The 8,425-nt window shown below is 39.8% G+C and overlaps 1 long non-coding RNA gene across 1 annotated transcript; it reads right to left on the bottom strand.

Moving 5' to 3' along the window:
* Nucleotides 1-687: 687 nt before the first annotated feature.
* On the bottom strand, nt 688-2,401 carry LOC110880517. The gene is made up of 3 exons (XR_002559364.2): nt 2,261-2,401; nt 1,681-1,747; nt 688-864 (listed from the first exon to the last, which is right to left on the bottom strand). It is a non-coding gene; the product is annotated as an uncharacterized LOC110880517 (long non-coding RNA).
* Between the last annotated feature and the right edge of the window lie 6,024 nt (nt 2,402-8,425).

Here is an 8,425-nt window from a genome sequence, read left to right as displayed (position 1 = left end):
GGCCCAGGATGCATCAGTATACTCCCTTTCATGACGAACACTGTTTTCATTTGACGAGTGATTGTCGTCGTCCTTTTTGGGTTTGGAGAGTGGTTTAGATAATGGTTTGCTGTGGGATTTTGAGTGTGTCTTCGGCTTTGATGGTGGTTTGGAAACGGTTCTGCTTCGAGATTCGGTATATTGTCGATCTAGAGCTGCTTGAACAGCTTTGTCGACAAGAGCCTTTAGTTGAGCGCCCGTTAAATGTACTTGGGCATTATCATATTCATCTTCACTCGTATGACTATTTTCTCCATTAGGATTCGCCATAGTAGCTTGTGTCTGCTGCAGAAGATAATGAAAATTCTATTTAGGAGTTTATTATTGAATTGTCTTTTATGGCAATTCATTAACCATGGTAACGAAGACCATATCCGGTTAATTTGTTACTCACTTTTTTATTTAGGATTTGAACATACTTATCCTAATCACAATTAATATTGCTAGTGGCATAAAAGCCTAGTCACGAGGACGTTATTATAATATTAGCCGAGATTTCAGAGAATCAAGGTATGAAGGTTTGAACCGTAGTTCTTTTACCCCCTTCTGACAGGGAGTCTGGAAGACCCAGCATATAAAACCAGATTTATATACATAAAAACCTTGCATTTAATGTCAAAATGTTGACTTAACAAAAACTTTCATCATTTTAATCCAAACTAGACACCACAAACATGTACAATTCTTACAAAATCATAACCAAGACATTAACTACAATAGTTTACATGGTTTTTAGAACAAAAGATTATATGCGGAAGCGTTTGCTAGAGTGTTCGGTTCGAATTGTCATGCTTGATCTTCATCCTTCACTTGGGTACCTGAAAGCTAATGTGTTTAACAAGCATTAGAGTTATTAACTATGATAGAACACGTAATTGGATTAGATTCGAAAACTTATTCAAAACAAGAAATAAATTTTCTTCAACAAGGCTCCACCGTAATTTACGGTATCACCGTAAATTACGGTGGCTTCTGAACGTTTGGGGGTCTACCGTAACTCAGTAGGTATCCACCGTAACAGAGTTGCAGGTCACCGTAAATTACGGTACCACCGTAATTTACGGAAATTACGGTACCACCGTAATTTACGGTAGACTCTGCACATGACTCCTTTGTTTAAAATGCAGGATTTTGCTGGTTCATTATGTGACAAAACAGCATACTTTCGCATAAATTGTTAAATGGCTGGTCTAGTTCTTCATATCTGTATTTCGGTTATCACATTGCTCATTTATAACTTAATTGGGCATGTAACGGAAATTAACAATCACGCTAAATTACAAGATTTCTAATAGATCTTTTGTACGATGATCATGCATTCAAACCAAAACGTAGCGTCTAAAATAAGAACAAGGTTTATAAGTTTGTCTTATGGTATTCGCTACACGGCCTACACCTCATGTATTATTTGCACATTATAATAAAGTCATGCTTCATGTTTATTCTCAAAACTTGTTTGACCCGTTTAGGTGCATTGTGTAAGCACCTTACGGACACTAGACATCATGTTTATAACATGTTTAGGGCAATAGCCAATTTCATGACATAATGATAATTCTCAGTCATCATGCTTTTATTCCTCTTTAACCAACTCATAAAGCTATCGATATGCATAATGTAATGAAACGATAAATTTCATACCTTTAAAGCGCGCCTTTTCCCCGTGAATTCTCTCCGGCTTGTCCGCTTGATGATCCGGACTCTTTGCCTAATAAATTCAGTTTTTAACTTGTTTAGAATTCTTTTCACGACCATAATCACATCATTTATAAGACATGGTCAAATTCTGCGTTTTCATCAAATTTAGCATAAAAACCCTCACTTAGGCATTTCAACAAACACCTAACGGGTCAGATTTTCCTACCATCATTTCCAAGTTCATGACTTGCAATTAAACCTCAAATTTCACTTTAATTAGTAAACCTTGCACACATCTTAGCATCAATTTCACAGGAATTTCTTCCTATAATGAAGTTTATACTAGAATTATCATTCTAATCCTAGTGTTCATCATCATCTTATAAAACCCATAACCTAGCTTCCATGGATTCATGAAATTTCCTGAATTTGGGCATAAATTCACATGTAGTTGTCTAGGTTTTACTCCTAGACACTATATCATCATTAATCTAACTAATTTACTATCATGCATCAACAAATTTCAAATTTGCTTAGATCCATGAGAATTCCAAGTAGTGAATTCTCACAAAATTTTACATACCTCTTAATCCTCTTGCGATGAGGAACACAATTCTAAGCTTGGATTTCGTTTTGGTTATGATTTGAGCCTCCAATTGCAAGAAATTGTGACTTTAGGGTTTTGGAACAATGGGGGTCGCCCCTTGCCTTGCTTCTGTCGACCAGACACACTAATTTGGTGTGTTTGGTTTAATTTTGTTACAATTAACAATTAACTTTTGATTCTTGGCAAGATTAGTCCCTTAACTACCATTTCCTTTTTTTTATTTTCAAGACTTGTAAACTTTAACTAGGTTAAAGTTTCTACATGTTTATTTCTTGTTTATGAAATCCTTATATTCTTATATAAAGATTTATATTTTCGGGGTGTTACAAGTCCACCCCCCTTAAAAAGGGTTTCGTCCCCGAAACCGAATTACGTACCAAATAATGTCGGGTGTAGACGTCGCATTTCCTCTTCGGATTCCCATGTAGTGTCTGACCCTTTTCTGTGCTCCCACTTGACCTTGACTTGGGTTATCACTTTGTTCCTCAAACTTTTCTCCTTACGATCTAAAATCGCAATTGGTTTTGCTGCATAGTTGAGGCTGTTATCCACTTCGATATCGTCGTAGTGGATATGAGCAGTTTCGTCGGCCAAACATTTTCGAAGATGTGATACGTGGAATGTGCTATGAATTCCACTCAACTCTTCGGGTAATTCAAGTCGATAAGCTACCTTACCAACCCGTTCAATGATTCTAAATGGCCCAATGAATCTCGGGCTTAACTTTCCCCTTTTTCTGAATCTAATAATACCCTTCCATGGGGAAACCTTTAGCATGACCATATCGCCAACCTGAAACTCGATTGGCCTATTTCTTTTGTCTGCGTATGCCTTTTGTCGGTCTTGAGCCGCTTTCAAATGTGTCCGAACTATGTCAATTTTCACATTTGTAGCTCGGATTATATCAGTTGGTGCTAGCCCTCGCGGGCCCACCTCTCCCCAACATACCGGAGTCCGACACTTTCTGCCATATAATAGCTCATACGGGGCCATTTTAATGCTCGCGTGATAGCTATTGTTATATGCGAATTCGACCAAGGGTAAATGGACATCCCAACTACCCCCAAAGTCAATAATGCAAGCCCGTAGCATATCACCCAATGTTTGTATTGTTCTTTCGCTCTGCCCATCCGTTTGTGGATGATAAGCAGTGCTAAGGAACAATTTAGTTCCCATCTGTTCTTGGAATTCATGCCAGAATTTCGAGGTAAACCGAGTATCTCTGTCTGATATAATGGATATCGGTACCCCATGCCTTGCTATGATTTCATTGGTGTATACCTCCGACATTTTCTCAGATGTATAAGTTTCACGAATCGGAATAAAGTGGGCGCTTTTAGTTAACCTATCCACGACCACCCAAATAGCATCAAAACCACGACTTGTTTTAGGTAGTTTAGTCAATAGGTCCATCGTGATTTGCTCCCATTTCCAAACCGGAATTTCTAACGGTTGGAGTTTACCATACGGCTTTTGGTGTTCCGCCTTGACTTGTAGGCATGTCAAGCATTTTTCCACGTATTTCACAGTGTCTCGCTTCATTCCGGGCCACCAATAGTTTTGCTTCAAGTCATGATACATTTTGGTCACCCCCGGGTGAATGGAATAACGGGATTTATGAGCTTCATCAAGTAGAAGCTTCTTAACACCACATGTGTTAGGAACCCAGATTCTATTAAAACGAGTTCTTAGGCCGTGACTGCCCACTTCAAGGTCTTTAACTTGACCAATAATTCTTTCCTTTTTCCAGTTTTCCGCCTTTACAGCTTCATCTTGTGCTTCTCGAATTCGTTCTAGTAAACTTGAAGTCACAACCAGTTGCATTGATCGTACCCGTATCGGGGCATAATCTGTTTTGCGACTCAGCGCATCGGCAACTACATTGGCCTTACCGGGGTGGTAATGTATTTCGCAATCAAAGTCCTTGACGGTTTCTAACCACCGCCTTTGCCGCATGTTTAATTCCTTCTGGTCGAAGAAATATTTCAAGCTTTTATGGTCGGTAAAGATTGTAAACTTTACCCCGTACAAGTAATGTCTCCATATCTTTAAGGCAAACACCACCGCTGCCAATTCTAAGTCGTGAACCGGATATTTATTTTCATGAATCTTCAATTGCCTCGAGGCGTAGGCGATGACCTTGCCTCGTTGCATTAACACGCATCCGAGCCCCAATTGAGAAGCGTCCGAGTAAACCACCATGTCTTCAGTCCCTTCCGGTAAGGTCAGTACCGGAGCGTGGGTCAACCTTTCCTTGAGCGTTTGGAAAGCTTCCTCTTGCTTAATGCCCCACACGAACTTTTCCTCCTTACGAGTTAATTTGGTCAAGGGTAAGGCAATTTTGGAGAAATCCTGTATGAATCTCCGATAATATCCCGCAAGCCCTAAAAAGCTTCGGATTTCCGAGGGATTTCTTGGAGGGTTCCATTTCGTCACAGCTTCTATCTTTGACGGATCTACTAGTACTCCATCAGCACTAATAAGATGCCCAAGAAACTGTACTTCCCGTAACCAGAAAGCACACTTCGTGAATTTTGCATATAGCTTCTCTCGTCTAAGTGTGTCTAATATTTCCCGCAAATGACACACGTGCTCGGCTTCACTCTTTGAATATACCAGAATGTCGTCGATAAATACAATTACCGACTTATCTAGCATGGGTTTGCAAACCCGGTTCATGAGGTCCATGAAAGCCGCGGGCGCATTGGTCAATCCGAAAGGCATTACAAGGAATTCATAATGCCCGTACCTCGTACGGAAAGCCGTTTTGGGTACGTCCTCCTCCTTGACTTTCAATTGGTGATAACCGGATCGGAGATCAATTTTGGAAAACCAACTTGCTCCTTGCAGTTGGTCGAATAAATCGTCAATTCTTGGAAGTGGGTATCGATTCTTCACCGTGAGTTTGTTTAACTCCCGGTAATCGATACACATGCGCATACTGCCATCTTTCTTTTTCACGAATAAGACTGGTGCGCCCCACGGAGACACACTAGGTCGGATAAATCCCTTGTCAAGAAATTCCTGAATTTGAGACATCAATTCTTGTAACTCTGACGGTGCAAGTCGGTATGGCGCCTTGGCCACGGGTTTCGCGCCCGGAATCAACTCGATTCCGAACTCTACCTCCCGTTCTGGCGGTATCCCCGGTAGTTCTTCCGGAAACACGTCTTCATAATCTCGCACGACTGGTACATCCCCAATTTTGAGGAGTTCCTTTTCCGTTTCGCTCGCATATACCATAAAGGCCTTGCATCCATGTTTCATGAGTTTGCGAGCTTCTAGCATTGTGCATATCACCGGGTTACCTCCCTTTTCTCCATATATCGTAACTTGCTTTCCGCTAGGAGACGTTAGTTTTATTTCTTTTCGGAAACAAACCACTTTTGCGTGGTAACGGGATAGCCAATCCATTCCCACTACCACTTGGAATTCTCCCATCGACATCGGGATCAAGTCTATTGCATATTCCTCGTCATCAATATTCATCGTGCAGTTTTCACATACATCACAGACAATAAAGCTTTTATTATTACCTATCTCTACCTCTAAAGGCATAGGTAATTTTGTTAGAACAAATGAAGGGTGTCGAATAAACCCATATGAAACAAAGGATTTATTCGCACCAGTATCAAATAACACACGTGCGGGAATTGAATTTATAGTGAATATACCTGAGACCACGTCAGGTTCGACCTTTGCTTCAGCAGCGGTCAATTGAAAGGATCTTGCTTTGGCTTTTGCGGCTTCACCTTTTGAGTCTTGCCCTTCTTTCTTTCCCGCCAATTCTGGGCACTCCGATCTTTTATGACCCGTTCGGAAACAGTTGTAACAAACGGTCACTTTTTCCGGGCATGATATAGCCATATGTCCCGTTTTTCGACATATAGGACATGGCTTATCCTTGAAGCGACATTCACTTTTATGATTCTTGCCGCAGATTTTGCAACTTGGTGTACCGCTCTTTGCGTCTGATTTCTTTGTCGTTTCATTCGTCCTTGCTTTCTTGGTAGGGCTTGGATTTATATCCTGTGCCCTTCGTTCACCCCGCTCTATACTCTTCTTCAACTCAATCTCCCTTTCCCGAGCAGCATTGACAATCTCGGTAAGGGTCTCATACTTTGAAGGGGTTATGAACTCCCTATATTCTGCGCTCAGCATGTTATGGTAGTAATAGACTTTTTGTTCTTCGTTCGTGATCAGATCGTCACAGAACTTCATTTTGTCCATAAACACCCCCGTGATCTTGTCTATGGATTCACCCTTGTGTCTGAGTTGCATGAACTCTTCCTTGATCTTGTTTATAACCGCTTTGGGGCTATGGTGTTTAAGAAACGGCGTCTTAAACTCCTCCCACGTCATGGCCTTAGCCGCTTCGTTTCCAATCTCTTTCTTCTTATTATCCCACCAATCCTTCGCTTGACCTCTTAACTGACCCGTACCATAAGCTACGTAGTCATTTTCATCACAATGTGTTCTCTCGAACACTCCCTCGATATCGCCTATCCATCGCTGACACACGATTGGATCAACTTCCCCATTATATATAGGCGGTTTACAAGCTATGAATTCCTTGTATGAACAAGGTTTTCGTTCCCCGGATTTTTCCTTTGCTAGATTTGAATTATCTTCTAGCTTCTTGATTCTCTCTTCTACCACTGATAAAACCGTATTTTGGATTTTATCAATGAAGTTCGACAAGCTGTTTTCGATCGCCTTTCCAACTTCTTCGGCAATCACTATTCTCATCTGTTCGGTGACTCTTGGCACCGCATCACCGTCACCTCCGCTTGCCATCTTTGATACTGAAATGTTTACATATATTGTTAAACATTTCATTTGTAATACATGTTTTACTTGTTTTGATTTGATCAAGTTCGCAACTTGACTCAATCATTCTTGTTTCATGCTTTTCTCGTGTTTGAGTGTGCTTACACACTCTTGATTCTATTATTCTTGTTTCATGCTTTTCTTGTGTTTGAGTGTGTTTACACACTCTTTTCCATGTATATTCGTTCGTGAATTATTTCTATACTTCTAAATTTTACTTAAGCAATAACTCTTACCGGATGTTGATCAAGCTTGAACCGAACACTTATTGGCAACCTTAAGCTCTGATTACCAACTTGTAAGACACAACATATAAAACCAGATTTATATACATAAAAACCTTGCATTTAATGTCAAAATATTGACTTAACAAAAACTTTCATCATTTTAATCCAAACCAGACACCACAAACATGTACAATTCTTACAAAATCATAACCAAGACATTAACTACAATAGTTTACATGGTTTTTAGAACAAAAGATTATATGCGGAAGCGTTTGCTAGAGTGTTCGGTTCGAATTGTCATGCTTGATCTTCATCCTTCACTTGGGTACCTGAAAGCTAATGTGTTTAACAAGCATTAGAGTTATTAACTATGATAGAACACGTAATTGGATTAGATTCGAAAACTTATTCAAAACAAGAAATAAATTTTCTTCAACAAGGCTCCACCGTAATTTACGGTATCACCGTAAATTACGGTGGCTTCTGAACGTTTGGGGGTCTACCGTAACTCAGTAGGTATCCACCGTAACAGAGTTGCAGGTCACCGTAAATTACGGTACCACCGTAATTTACGGTAGACTCTACACATGACTCCTTTGTTTAAAATGCATGATTTTGCTGGTTCATTATGTGACGAAACAGCATACTTCCGCATAAATTGTTAAATGGCTGGTCTAGTTCTTCATATCTGTATTTCGGTTATCACATTGCTCATTTATAACTTAATTGGGCATGTAACGGAAATTAACAATCACGCTAAATTACAAGATTTCTAATAGATCTTTTGTACGATGATCATGCATTCAAACCAAAACGTAGCATCTAAAATAAGAACAAGGTTTATAAGTTTGTCTTATGGTATTCGCTACACGGCCTACACCTCATGTATTATTTGCACATTATAATAAAGTCATGCTTCATGTTTATTCTCAAAACTTGTTTGACCCGTTTAGGTGCATGGTGTAAGCACCTTACGGACACTAGACATCATGTTTATAACATGTTTAGGGCAATAGCCAATTTCATGACATAATGATAATTCTCGGTCATCATGCTTTTATTCCTCTTTAACCAACTCATAAAG

This window comes from Helianthus annuus, chromosome 10, assembly GCF_002127325.2.
Source record: "Helianthus annuus cultivar XRQ/B chromosome 10, HanXRQr2.0-SUNRISE, whole genome shotgun sequence".
NCBI lineage: Eukaryota > Viridiplantae > Streptophyta > Magnoliopsida > Asterales > Asteraceae > Helianthus > Helianthus annuus.
This window is presented reverse-complemented; position numbering and strand designations above follow the sequence as displayed.